Source organism: Palaemon carinicauda, chromosome 28, assembly GCF_036898095.1.
Source record: "Palaemon carinicauda isolate YSFRI2023 chromosome 28, ASM3689809v2, whole genome shotgun sequence".
NCBI classification, from domain to species: Eukaryota; Metazoa; Arthropoda; class Malacostraca; order Decapoda; family Palaemonidae; genus Palaemon; species Palaemon carinicauda.
The window spans coordinates 95,393,594-95,410,021 of NC_090752.1; positions in this window are offsets into that span (position 1 = coordinate 95,393,594).

Below are 16,428 nucleotides of genomic sequence, written 5' to 3' on the forward strand. Positions count from 1 at the left end.
CGTTGTAGGCCCCCTACCCACATCACAAGGACATCGTTACCTGTTTACCGTCATCGACCGCTCCACTCGTTGGCCTGAAGCCATTCCCATGGAAACTGCAACATCCGTCTCATGTACATCTGCCTTACTCTCTGGATGGATTTAAAGATTTGCTATCCTTGAGCATATTACTTCTGACAGGGGAACCACTTTCACCTCTCAATTGTGGACGTCATTAGCGAATCTCCTGGGCATCACCCTACATCAGACAACGGCCTACAACCCCGCTGCCAATGGAATGGTTGAACGTTTTCATCGTAACCTCAAAGCAGCTTTGATGTCCCGCTGCAAGGATTGCAACTGGTTTACTCAGCTTCCCTGGGTCCTCCTGGGACTAAGGACCACTCCTAAAGACGCCCTCGACGTCTCGGCAGCCGAAATGGTGTATGGCGACCTGTTGGTCGTCCCTGCCGAATTTTTTCCTTCTACAACCTCCTCCGACGATCTCCAGCGCATACGTCACGTCGTGGGAAAATACAATCCATGCCGCCAGACTTACAAGCCCCCAGCTAAGCATCACATACCAACAGACTTGCATTCTGCAACGCACGTCTTCCTGCGCAACGACACTACTAAGCCACCGCTAACGCCCCCTTACACGGGTCCTTCCCTTGTGATCCGACGCAGTCCGAAAGCATTCCTACTAAACATTCGAGGCAAAGAAGACTGGGTCTCCATTGATCGTCTAAAACCTGCTCATCTACTGCCAGATGACCCGCCTACAGTTCGCCTCTCTAGATCAGGGCGCCCTATTTAACATGTACAGTATGTAATTTTTAGGGGGGGAGCCATGTACCAACCGTGTGTCACACGATCGGACATAAATTATTTTGTATATATTATGCTTGTATCTGCGCTCTTCCCTCGCACTAAAAAGAACCAGAACAATCATGTCTATGTGTCGCCTATGTAACATTGTCATTTCTCGAACATGTATTTTCCTGTTGCCTTGAGGTTTTGTATATAAAGGAGAGTGTTCTTTAATAATACTACTCAGTTGATTGCTTCCTGCCTTTGAGTCCTAACCTTTCTCTCGGCCCGTCACACTTCACATCTCTCCTTATATTAAAGAAAAATAAGATAAATAAAGTATAAGTATTCTTGGCTCAAAAATCATTCTGATTTTCCATCTTCAAGTCTAAATGAACTGACAAGAACATGACTACATCTCAATACAAATATATCCAATTTTCAAAATGTTTAAAGACACATACACTGAAAAATCTCTCTCTGAAAAATATGAAAAATATCTCTCAGAAAAATTATCGTTAAGGATATTGTATTATAAAGGAGATTTTAATTGAAACACCATCTCATGAAATGCTTTCATCTTTTACCCCTAGAGTAATGGAACTGCAATTATCTAAACTCTGCGAATAGTTGTATGAAAAGACTCAGATTTTCTTGATTTTATGTAAAGACAATGCAAGGTTGAAATAATGTTTCTTCAATAATACATAAAATAACTACATAATTAAAGAGGCATTGAAAACCTTTAGCAGTAATCCCTTCAAATATTCTACAGATAAGGGGATTTATGCTTATCGCTATTTGAGAAACTTTTCATAATCTGTTGTAACAAAACAATGAAAATTTAGCTTACAGAATTGGAAAAAAGAGAAAAAAAAATGTCATCCCGTTCAAAAAATGCTACGCCAGCTAATTTAAACTTTCATAATACAATTGTCCTAGTATATAGATATTTTCAATAACATTTAGCTATCAGAAAGGCTAGAACATCTTCCTTTTATTTTTACCCTCAAACTATCCTAAGCTAAACACACACATACATACATACATTCACGTATATATATATATATATATATATATATATATATATATATATATATATATATATATATATATATATATATATATATATGTGTGTGTGTGTGTGTGTGTACAAATTCACATTATGAGTTACTCAAGATGTTTATCTCTTAGTTCATAGTAAAATAATGGTGATAGCTAGAACTACGCCTTCCTCCATTCTGACCGAGAATCACTACAGTCAACAGAAGACTAGCATTTCTATTTCACTGCATAGATAGACACATGGATTGTAAGAATACAGCATATTGCTACTTCTTACACGGGAGGTATAATGTACGTAGATATAGTAATATGGTACTAGTGATAGAATTGCGGAAGTAATTATCAAATTAAATAGGAAGTATAAACTGAAAATCATTTAAACGTCTACACTAACAACATCCCATGCACAGGAAGAAATAGAAACTTTTCATGAAGGTTTAGAGATATCTAAAAAACATAAGACTCAACTTACATTTGTTTGAGTGATTTCAAAGCTAAAGTAGGTCAAAAAAGAAAGCAGAATCAGTAGTAGGTAAATTTGGAGTAGGCACAAGGAATGACAGAGGAGACATGGTTATAGAATTTGCTGAAAGAAACAATCTTAAAATCATGAACACATACATAGAAAATAGACATTGAGAAGCTCAAATGGAGAAACGAAAAATTAAGTAGATTTATTCTCAGTGAAAGTGTCAAATTAGTTAAAGATAACAGTGTTCAACAAATTAAAAGTCAAGCGATCATAGAATGGGAGAAGCAAATTTGTTTAGATCTAAGGAAAGAGAGAAAAATTAATTTCAAGAAAACAAACACTAATGTAATATGAGAAAAAATCTGGTGAGTTTTGTTTAGCAATACAAAATAGGTACTCCCGGCTACATGATGGGATGGAAGCAAGCAAAGAAGAAATGGACAGTAATTCAACAAAATTTGTATTTGAATCAGCACAAGAGATATAGGTGGAAGAGTTTCTATCAAACTATCAAAACTATTAAAAACACCAAAAACTTAATAAAGAAAAGATTGGTAATGAGCGTAAAATCCAAGAGAGATGAAATAGAGTTAGCAGAATCATACAAAGCAACAAACAAAACTAAAAACAAGATATTCATAAACACAATCAGACCATAATTAAGGAAACGCTAAAGAAAGGAAGAAGCATCAAATTGATGAAAAGATGACTTGGAACCAGCAGCCAACAAATATTTGCTTTAAAAGCTGGAAATGGAAATATTATCCACAAAAGAGGGGAAGTGATAAAAATGGCTGAGGATTCCTGTACAATGCTATACAATAGTAATATTGCTGAGGATTCCTGGACAATGCTATACAATAGTGATATTGCTGAGGATTCCTGTACAATGCTATACAATTGTGACATAAGACATAACTTCATCAATAGAGATAATGAAACACCTGAGCCGGTACCAAACGTAACAGTAAGCAAAAAAAAAAAAAAAAAAACATTAAAAAGTATGAAAAGAGGCAAAGCAGCAGGAGAAGATGGCTTAACAATTGATTTAATGAGAGACAGAGGATATTTCACAACAGTAAAATTGGCTCAACTGTACACCAAATATCTGCAAGTATGCTCTATACCTACAGCTTGGAAAAAACATTATCATTTTACTAATTCACAAAAAGGAAGATACAAAAGACCTGAAACATTCCGGCCCATTAAGTTAACTCTTCGTAATATATAAATTATTTACAAAGAGCATATTACTGTTGGCCGAATAGAAAGACATTTAGACTTAAATCAAATAAAAGAGCAGGCAGGCTTTAGAAGTGGGTATTCAACAACTGATAAATCCATGTAATTAACCAGCAAGCGGAAAAAGCAACAGAGTATGACAAACCACTATGTATGGCATTTATAGACCACGAGAAAGCATTTGCTTTTGTCAAAATATCAACAGTAATGAAAGCACTTCAAAAACAAGAAATAGAAGAATCTTATGCTAGAACACTTGAAGATAACTATACAGGAAGTACAGCAATCCTAAAACTACATAAATATAGTGAAAAAAAATCCAATTGAGAAAAGAGTTAAACAGGGAGACCCCATCTAAGTTTTTAAGAATTAAGAATGGGAAAATGTAGGAATTACTATTATTGAGGAGTACCTTAAAAACTTACGATTCGCAGATGACATAGCTGTGGTTAGTGAATCAAGAGATAAATTACAGATGTTAGAAAATTTAAACAGAGTAAGCGGAAATGTTGGACTGAAATTGAATAAGAGTAAAACTAACATATTGTTCAATGGAAATCCAAAGAGACAACAAATAAAGAGTTATGGAGGAACCTCTGGAGATTGTTAATGAACATACATACTTTGGACAGACAGTATGTGTTTCCCCAGGACACGAGACAGAAATTAAAAAAGGATAAGAATGAGATAGAGAGCATTTAGTAAAGGAAATCAGATTAGATGAAGTATAATGACATTTTCTCTAAAAAGTACAGTATTAGTGGGATGGACCTATCAGTATCAACTTATAAATCAGAATCTTGGAACCTTACTAAATCCTTAGAACATAAGCTATTAAAACACAAAGAGTTATGGAAAGAATAATGATGGAGATAACACTAAGAGACAGAAAAAGAATAACATGGATACGAGAGCACACCAAAGTAAAGGATATTCTAACAACTTCTAAGAAAAAGAAATGGACATGGGTAGGACAGATAATGAGAATTAGAGACAATAGAAGGACATTAAGAATAACAGAATGGGTCCCTAGAGATTGTAAAAGGAGCAGAGGAAGAGAGAAGACGATGGATTGACAGACTAAGAAAGTTGGCGGCTGCACTGGTACAGAAAGACCATAATCAGATGCGAGTGGAAGGACGTGTCTGAGACCTTTGTTCTAAGGTGGACTGGTAACGGCTCATGATGACGATGATGGTGATTATATATACAGTGTATATATATATATATATATATATATATATATATATATATATATATATATATATATATATATATACATGTATATGTAAATATGTATGTATATATACAGTACAGTATATATATATATATATATATATATATATATATATATATATATATATATTATATATAAATATATATATATATATATATATATATATATATATATACATATGTATGTATAATATCTATCTATCTATCTATCTATCTATATATATATATATATATATATATATATATATATATATATATATATATATATATATATATGGACCGGCAAGGGTCACTTACCTTAGTTAAATAGGCACTGCACATCACGAGGAACTGGCTATCCTCTGATGAACTTGGCCAATGAATCCTCTTTGAGGACCCTTTGGGTCAATAGACGATGATGATAATGATGATGATGATGATGATGATGATGATGATGATATATATATATATATATATATATATATATATATATATATATATATATATATATATATATATATGTGTGTGTGTGTGTGTGTGTGTGTGTGTGTGTGTGTAAAAAAGTTCCTAAACTAGACCAACGAAACCTACATGAAAAAAACACCGAAAATCTGATAAGGAAGAGGTTGAAAATGAGGTTAAAATCCAAAAGATAAAATCAAATTAGCACGAATATCGTAAACAATAAACAAACAAAGTCAACCAGACAAAAATTGAGGAGACACTAAAGTGAGGAAGCAGCAGCCGATGGATGAAAAAAAGAAAAAAAAAATTGGAACAGGGCGCCAAGCTTTAAATTATTGTAGTTCAAAATTTGCCATTATTTTTTATCCAGTTCTATTTTGCATACAACATTACCTATCCCGAAATTGTGGCACTTCCAATAAACCACCTCTTCTCCCCGACAACCTCAGCTGGCATAAACAATGCAACATCACTAGAAGACCATCCAGGACCCTAAATGAAGTCGGGGACAATTTGCTCGTGGAAAGTCAAGCTCGTGTTCATAGTTTATGCAGGGTTGGGAGAGAGAGAGAGAGAGAGAGAGAGAGAGAGAGAGAGAGAGAGAGAGAGAGAGAGAGAGAGAGAGAGACTCTTGCCATTAAGTGTTAATTGCTAATCAATTGTAATACGACAGTGAAGTCTTAATCAACATACTTATAAAACATCAGATATTCAAAGGAATGTAAAAATAATATTTAATCAATAACAATTTTAGTAATTAAAGATGCTTCGAAAATTTTAAGCAATATAGGTTTTGCCTTTCCTACAATTTTGTTGTTTATCTTATTCTATATCAATAACTGTTGTATTTAAGACCATTTAAGAAATAGTGTAATCATCTCTACAAAGACATAAATCATGAAGCTCATAGAGAGAGAGAGAGAGAGAGAGAGAGAGAGAGAGAGAGAGAGAGAGAGAGAGAGAGAGAGAGAGTACCTGACATGGCCTAACTTTCTTTCCATCCACACAACTTTGCACCGCTGCATAAAAACCTCTTTATATAAAACTAATTCAATTACCAGCCTCATAAAAGTTGCTGGCCGTCCACCTCCCTCCAGACAAATGTTCTTTAATTGCCACAGAAGTTGGACTCAGCTGCGTATGACTGCTTCATTCCATTTAGGAAAGAAACAGGAAGAGTGCAACAATAAAGGTGGCCGGAAAATATTGCCAATTTTCTCTAACCTCAAACAGTTGCCTTTGTCAGATTCAGCTACTCTACCTATTCTAATTCTATGGCGCTTGATGTTGCAATACCAGTTTGTGATGTTTTAAGCTGATGGTGAGGCCATGGAAACTTCCTCTAGCACCACAAATATATTATGTAAAAATCTTATGTTACCGAAATTCCACGAGAAAAAAAATACTACTGATCAAGTGTGGATATCTGAAATGTGATCGAGTTAATATTTTAAAAATAAAATGGACAGGGCCTAGATAGGGCAAAGCCATCTTCCCCATCGTCTCTCTCTCTCTCTCTCTCTCTCTCTCTCTCTCTCTCTCTCTCTCTCTCTCCCCCCGAAAGACAAATTTACTTCTCCATTAGCGTTATTTGGTCGGAGGTAATGATAGGAAAAGCATAGAGGATTTGGTGATGGATGAGAATAAAGACAGATTGATTGATTGATTGATTATGAGTTATCTGGCATCCTGAAAAGAACAAAACTTGGAAATGACACCGTTAGCAAAAACAAAGATGTAGTCCTTCCTCAAAACACATGATGTGACTAGTATTCGTAAGGTTTCTTCTTGGTGACCCAAGACATCATATTTCATCCCTTTAAGGAAGCAAAATGAGGATCGGGGGATCGACCCTGAGGACACACGTGAGGCGGGGGGAAAGGCTTCAAGGTTTTAATGTCATAATTAATGCAGCCAAAAGTATGTCACTTTACGATGCTAAATTCTCCTGACGGAAATTGGACTTCCAAGAGATCTAAGAAAGAAAGGTAATTGCGCTGGAGAGAGAGAGAGAGAGAGAGAGAGAGAGAGAGAGAGAGAGAGAGAGAGAGAGAGAGAGAGAGAGAGAGAGGGGGGGGGGAATCTAGATGATTTTGATTATTGCTGAATTTTCTTTTATATGATAGAACAGACAATTAATGGAATTTGTTGTGATATTAAGAACATATATCAGTCAGTTGGTAGTGGAAGTTTTGGGACACTCAGTAACAAGGAGAAAGCCCTAGATATCAAATGATACTTGAGAAACTATAAAAAGGAGACAAAGACAGAAATTGATTGTTAAAAGTTTTCGAGGGTGTAATAAAAATTACAAGATAGAGCATGTTAAGTATTCCAGGATTGACAATGGGGTCAAAAGAAAAGCCAGTAATGACTGGAGAGAATATTTAGACAGTAAAGCAGATGAGACTGACAAAGCTATGAATTCAGGAAGTGGCTATGGTGTAAGAATTGCTCATAGAATTATTAACGAAATCTCGACTGGGGCAAAGAAGAAGCATATGCCCATCAAAAAGAGAGATGGCTCTGTTATAGCAACAGAAAATGAAGAAAGGCAACATTGGATGGAACACTTTAGTGAGATCATGAATAGGAGATATGAAGGAAATCATTTGACTGATATACCTGAAGCTGATGAAGACATTGGTGTGCCCATGAATGAATTCAATGTGTTTGAAGTCGAAGCTGTCCTAAAAAAAGAGATGGAAAGCCCCGGGATACGATGGAATAACTGCCGAGATGATACTGGCCGAAAATGAAGTGACCCCCAGACTACTTACAAGATTGGAGGTTCTATGTTTATTAATATATCCAATAAACCTAGATATTCAAGGAACTTTCATACATTTTCTACTGCTAGGTAAATACATATACAGTATATACACGTATTAATCTCCCCTATATAAGAAAACACCAGTTTCTGGCTATATATATATATCTATATATATATATATATATATATATATATATATATATATATATATATATATATATATATATATATATATATATATATATATATATATATATATATATATATATATTATACATATATATATATATATATATATATATATTATATATATATATATATATTATATATATATAATGTATATATATATATATATATATATATATATATATATATATATATATATATATATATATATATATATATATATACTTCCAGTCACTCCCCGCCCCTCACGAGATGCATGTGCATATCTATCTAAATATTTTGGTTGTCATTTTTGACTGGGCGCATACACTAGTGTATGTGTGTATATAAATATCATTTATATATAAATATATATATATATGTGTGTGTGTGTATATATATATATATTCATATATAGGCTATATATAAATAAAATAACCCCCTATGTATGAAAAAATGAAATTTATCTAACTTTCGAAGGGACCATCTCCCTCCCTCCTGAAGAGGAAGGGAGATGGTCCCTTCGAAAGCTAAATAAATTTCATTTTTCATACATTTTGAGTTATACACGGAACAGTGCGTATTTTAATGTATGTATATATATACATATATATATATATATATATATATATATATATATATATAGATAGATATATATATATATAGATAGATAGATATATATATATATATATATATATATATATATATATATATATATATATATAAATTTTTCAAAAATATTTATTTTCATTTTGGGATAAATTTCGTTGATAAAGTCGTATCGATTGATTGGATACCAAGAGGGTAATCCTTAAACCCTATTCTTTATAAAGGGAATTTAGTTTAGCAAATATGACGTCTCAAAGACCAGGGTTATTGACCCAGAATTATAGGTTTTCTTCACCTTTAAGGAGTCACAGTGACCTTGTATAGTGGTTTAGTTTATTTTAGCTGGTGGTGAAATGTCTTTGCAGTGTAACAGGAATTTACAATTTGCAACATTATTTTAGCTTATATGTTTGTTCATCTTTATTCCTTTTGCATTATATTTTCTGTTTTCTTTTTTTCATTTATACCCAATTAAATGTTTGGAAGCCTACACAGCGATATAATTACTAATTTAGTTTGGTACACAAGAATATGTGCCCATCCTAAGTAATAATAATAATAATAATAATAATAATAATAATAATAATAGTAATAATAATAATAACAATAATAATAATAATAATAATAATAATAATAATAATAATAATAATAATAATTCGGGAGTAGACCATCTTACAAACAAGTTCTATTGAAAGTAATTGCTGCCTCACTGGCGTTAATTTTGTAATTAACTTTTTCTACTGTCTTGTTGTCTTTTCCTTTTCTTTGCTGCATTCCGCCAGTAACTTTCTCATGAAGTAAGTCCCTTTCACAGTTACTGCGAGCATGCAGTAATAAGAAGTTAATAAGCACAATAGAAAAAGTTCATTACAAAATAATAATAATAATAATAATAATAATAATAATAATAATAATAATAATAATAATAATAAACTGAGTCTTTCAAAATATTGTAGTCCTTCGAATCTCTGAACAATTACGATTACTAAATTCGTATCTGATAACCTTTTAAAGATTGTTTTTAAGGAATAACCCGAAGGAAGGGGATAACTGGAGGAACATTAAAGAAGTTGGTCAGCCAATGAAAAAAGAAATAAACAATAAATGTCAGAGAGTCATACAGCTGAGAAAACAATGTTGGACAAGAGTTCGAGACCTGCTCAAGATCGATAGCTTCTAGATTCTAGAATTATCTAGGGGGAGCCTACAGGTATACCTGCTGAGTTATCAGCAGCCATTGCCTGTCCATCTATGGTTCTAGCTCGATGGAGAGGGGGCATTGGCGCTGATCACATGTTTATATGGTCAGTGTCTACGACGTGGTCACTGTCCCTTGCCTCTGCCATCCATGAGCGACCTTTAAACTTTTAAGGGAAGCTGCAGAAAATCGCTAGTATCATTAAAGTATTTTTTTATATCTCCGCTATATAATGCAGAGAAAGTGTATGAATATATATATATATATATATATATATATATATATATATATATATATATATATATATATATATATATATATATATATATATATATATATATGTATATTTATCTATCTATATATATATATATTTATCTATATATATATATATATATATATATATATAAGTATTTGAATGTATATATAAGGTATATTTCCTTACCGTTACACTTAGGGGGAGAGGAGTAGTCATATCCTGGTGGGATGGGGGTACCCCAAGAGGTACAGTTGGCTTTATTAATTCCGGTACACGGCTTTATTAATTCCGGTACACTGATATCTCCTTTACTTCCTATGTAGAGTACCAGAATTAATGAAGCCAACTGTACACTCGGATACGACACTCGCCCACAAATTGCATAACCAGCGGGTTGTAGTTCGGAAAGTAGGAGGGTGTAGGAAGGGCTGAATCTCCGTTTGTGCATATCCATCTAAATATTTAGAAGTCATTTTTGACAGCTCCGGTACACTAGTATTTACATATTTGCCAAGGCTTGTTTGTTTACGACTGGCAGCATTCCAGCAAAAGCCACATCTGCCTCTTGCAAGATCATAAATGAATAATATTTATTTAATACTTAATAGAAAAATATATGAAAGATCGCTCAAACCATTAAAAAAATAGTCTCTCTCTCTCTCTCTCTCTCTCTCTCTCTCTCTCTCTCTCTCTCTCTCTCTCTCTCTCTCTCTCTCTCTCTCTCTCTCTATATATATATATATATATATATATATATAATTAACCTTTAATCCACCCCAAATGGTAAGAACGATTGTTATGTCAGCAAAAACCATTTGTCGCTGTTAAACAGACCCTGAATACTTTATGTAAACACAGAGAACCACATCAGCAATTCTAACTCGCTTGCATTCAGAGAGAGGGTGAACTGCAATAAAAAGAGCCTCTAATACTTTTTCACTGGGGAATCTGGTCCTTTCTACCCAACAGAGGGGAAATGTTCAAGTATATATGCATGCACTTGCATGCATACACACGAAAAATTACTCGGTAAATCCAGAACAGAATTCCAAGCATCTCTGGATAAATTCCAATGACCCAGTGGCACAATTCCTTTGGTTCACGTGAAGATTCCTGAGGCAAAGATATAATGAATACTTGATCTGGAACTTCTCTAATATAATACATATGTACGTATAATATATATATATATATATATATATATATATATATATATATATATATATTATTATTATTATTATTATTATTATTATTATTATTATTATTATTATTAGCCAAGCTACAACCCTTGTTGGAAAAGCAAGATGTTATAAGCCCATGGGATTCTATAGGGAAAAATAACCCAGTGAGGAAAGGAAATAAGGAAATAAACAAATACTGAGAACAAATTAACAATAAATCATTCTAAAAACAGTAACAAAGTCAAAATAGATAAGTCATATATAAACTATAAAAAGACTTATGTCAGCCTGTTCAACATAAAAACAATTGCTCCAACTTTGAACTTTTGAAGTTCTACTGATTCAACTACCTGGTTAGGAAGATCATTCCACAACTTGGTCACAGCTGGAATAAAACTTCTAGAATAATGTGTATTATTGATCCTCATGATGGAAAAGGTCAGGCTATTAGAATCAACTGCCTGCCTAGTATTACGAACAGGATGGAATTGTCCAGGTAGATCTGAATGTAAAGGATGGTCTGAGTTATGAAAAATCTTATGCAACATGCATAATGAACTAATTGAACGACGGTGCCAAAGATTAATATCTAGATCAGGAATAAGAAATTTAATAGACCGTGAGTTTCTGTCCAACAACAAATTAAGATGAGAATCAGCAGCTGAAGACCAGACAGGAGAACAATACTCAAAACCAGGTAGAATGAAAGAATTAAAACACTTCTTCAGAATAGATTGATCACCAAAAATCTTGAAAGACTTTCTAATAAGCCAGTTTTTTTGTGCAATTGAAGAAGACACAGACCTAATGTGTTTCTCAAAAGTAAATTTGCTGTCAAGAATCACACCTAAAATTTTACAAGCGTCATACAAACTTAAAGAAACATTATCAATACCGAGATCCGGATGTTGAGGAGCCACTGTCCTTGACCTACTTACAATCATACATGTTAGGATTCAACTTCATACCCCATAATTTGCACCATGCACTAATTTTAGCTAGATCTCTATTAAGGGATTCACCAACCCCAGATCTACATCCAGGAGATGAAATTGATGCAAAGAGAGTAGCATCATCTGCATATGCAACAAGCTTATTTTCTAAACCAAACCACATGTCATGTGTATATAGTATGAAAAGTACCGGACCAAGAACACTACCCCGTGGAACACCAGATATCACATTCTTATACTCATTATGGTCCCCATCAACAATAACTCTTTGAGATCTATTACTAAAAAAATCAACAATAATGCTAAAAAACGACCCACCCACTCCCAACTGTTTGAGGTTGAAAACAAGGGCCTCATAATTAATACTGTCAAAGGCAGCACTAAAATCAAAGCCAATCATACGAACTTCCTGACCACAATCAAGCGATTTCTGTACAGCATTGGAGATTGTAAGAAGGGAATCACATGCTCCAAGGCCTTTACGAAAACCAAATAGCAAACTAGGGAACAGATGATTACCTTCAGCAAACCTATTAAGAAGTTTTGCACGGAAGACGTTCAAAAACTTTAGATAATATGTTATTTATGGAAATTGGGCGGTAATCAGTTGGACTTGAGCTACCACAAACACACATACATAGAGGAGTAATATTACCAATTCTCCAACAAGTGTTAAAAGCTCCTCCTTTTGCTAACTTGTGCAAAATAACAGATAACTTTGGAGCTAAGAAATCTGCAGTCATAAAAACAAAGGAAAAATACCATTTGTGTATACATATGTTTATACATATATATGTATGTATATATATATATACATATATATATATTTATAATATATATATATATATATATATATATATATATATATATATATAAATTCTTGTGATGCAGTTGTTAACGATAGATATGCACATACTCAGATTCAACCATTTTCTACCTCCTCCCCCTTTCCTAACAACAACCCCTCTCCCCATGGTATGACTACTCTCTCTCTCTCTCTCTCTCTCTCTCTCTCTCTCTCTCTCTCTCTCTCTCCACAAATGAAAGCTAAAATGGTTTGCTTTTCCTTACGTTTTTGTATTGCATTTTTGCGTATTGGCTCCTGGTTTTCATACATTTTTAGACACGTTGGTGCGTCAGCTTCCTTGGGGATTTCCTTGGGGTTTTAAGACACGTTATCCTCTTAAAATCACCAAGCGAAAAAATATAACGGATTTAGAAAAAAAAATCTTCACTTTGGGAAAGCAGAATTCATTACCAGTTTACAAAAAAAAAAAAAAAAAAAAAAAAAAAAGAAAAGAAAAAAAAAAAAAAAGTGTTCGTTACAGTTGGAAATTAATTCCAAATAACACTTATGCTATGAGATGACATTTTAGCCCTTTGCCTTAATACAATAGTCAGGTTTAACCTTGAAGGGCATCAGATAAAGCTGTTGGTTTTGATTTAATTTCATTGTTTATATGTTTCATTACTGTATTGTTAATCTTTTGGGCATCTCTTATAATACTCTAGCAGTGATAGCCGGTGGTCTAGACAAAATACTCTATAATGGTAACTACGATAATGATAATGATATTTAATGATAAGTATGATATTCATAAAGCTATTTAATGATAACTATGATAATGATAAAGCTATTTAATGATAACTACGATAATGATAATGATATTAATGATAACTATGATATTCATAAAACTATTTAATGATAACAATGATAATAATAATGCTATTTAATGACAACTATTATAATGATAAAGCTATTTAATGATAACTATGATAATGATAATGCTATTCAATGATAACTATGATAATGATAAAGCTATTTAATGCTCGAAGAAACCCTTTTACCTTTTTTTGTTCCCATGAGTCTACAAGTTCTCGTCGCCGTCTCTTTTTTTGATGTGAGTAAATTGCCATAAAAAACAACAACTGCCGATTTGAGTTATCATCAAGGTCCTTAAAATATACTAATTTAAAGGACTTTGGTCTGTATGAAGGTTGCAAAACTGACTGCCAATGAAGGTTTATCTCTCTCGGTACTGATTTCTCCAGGGTCGAGATATTCAAACTCATGTTTCAAGTCAGAGGAAAGGGTGAGAGATGATTTGTGACATACCACGTTCAAGTGTTTTAAATGTGTGTGTGTGTGTGTGTGAGAAGTTGCAATCGATACAAGGCAAAATAATTAAAACTAAGGCTACTAAAAAAAAATAAACACAGATCATACATATTATTGGGTTTTATTTGTTCTTGACGCAAATTCCCTAGCCAGGGGCAGTAGCAATTTTGGTAAGTTACATGAGAAATATGATTGCTCCTCTATTGCCCTAAACGGTGAATGATGTACCTGGTTGAGCTTAGATGTTTTTAATAAAAAATTTTCGGCATCAAACGTGGCAACTGAAGGAAAAATCACGATTAACTAATAGCTTCGCGTGTGCTATTTACATGATGTTTGATTTTCCACAATCTTACAAGTCCATATTTTTTAAATTTCCTTAAGTAATGTTCTCCTAGCGTGCACTTACTGCAATCCAAATGGATTCTTGATATTGCTCTTGCTCTTTACACCGTGTATTTTTCACTTGAATCCATCTTTTACTCCCGAACTGTCGATAAACCACACAAAGCATTTATCTTGTTTCAAAGCTGCCTGGAAATAACACCCAGACGTTCCAGAACTAATTACCTACGCTGGAATGCCTTTTTCTATTTTGAGCAAGTACACATTACCAACTACGAAGGAATAAACTTTTCGATTTACAGCAGTTACAAGTTCGTACGGTTTCAATGGACAAATTGTTGTAAACAAATATATATTTGGGGATGAATTGTATTTGTGGATAAATTATTGTTGATATAGATAAATTGCAGTAGACACTCTACTGTATGACCAAAGATAAGGCGAGATCTTTATTACAATTTTTGTATCTACAGGTTTTACTATTATTTTTATCATTGCTATTATTATTATCATACGTTTTTATCATCGTAGAATAATTCAACAAACTCAATTTGCTCCCGAGAGGAATATGTTCTTGAGAAAATCGGGGAGTGATGAAGTTTTGAAAAGTTGGGCAGCTAAGTAGGAAGAGACCAAGAGAACTCCTGCAAAAAATATAAGACAGAAAACAAGGCAGCTGGAGAACGATGATACAGAAAAAGAAAGATAATGGGAATATTTATATTGTTTGCACAAAGATTTATTAATGTTGCCGAAAGAATTCCGCTGTCATTTAGGTAGGATTTAATTTTATATTTTTGTTATAGCGAAGAAATTTTTGAAAATATAAGAAATTTCACTAATAAAAGAAAAACGAAGTTCTGAAAATAGAATCTAAACATCAAAGAAGGAAGACCAAAAAACTGAACTAAACTCCCCTTTTAAATATGAGAGAGAGAGAGAGTGAGAGAGAGAGAGAGAGAGAGATGAGAGAGAGAGATGAGAGAGAGAGAGAGAGAGAGAGAGAGAGTATTACAAGTATTTTATAATTCTGAAAGACTTTAGTCCATCCACGGAGACTATCATTTGCTCTTGGATGAAGCGAATTAGTTTAAACGTTTAGAGAGTTTTTACGATCTTGGTCTAACTTATCTTTTTTAATTCGTAAAAGTTCAGAGTTTTTATGATCTTGTCTAACTTATCTTGAATTCGTTTACGTGTTATTGTTTCATTACATCCCCAGAGAGAGAGAGAGAGAGAGAGAGAGAGAGAGAGAGAGAGAGAGAGAGAGAGAGAGAGAGAGAGAGAGAGAGAGAGAGTCATTCTCTACTTCCTACTTCGCTGCATCCTCGGATGCTTCCGTGTCCAGTCACCTGATCGATCTGTGATGTGTTTGTTTATGAAGACCGATGGCCTGGGGCCACTTCGCTTCGCATCCCGTCGACGTATGAATATTAGAATGTGTTTTACATTTGCATGTGGGGTTCGGAAATGGTCGCTGCTGCCTGTGTGTGGAAGTAGGAGCATGCAGTAGGTTGGCCCTTGGGTAGGAACTGCCGCATGTTTCACTCCGTCGTTCTTGAAATTATCGTAAATATGCTA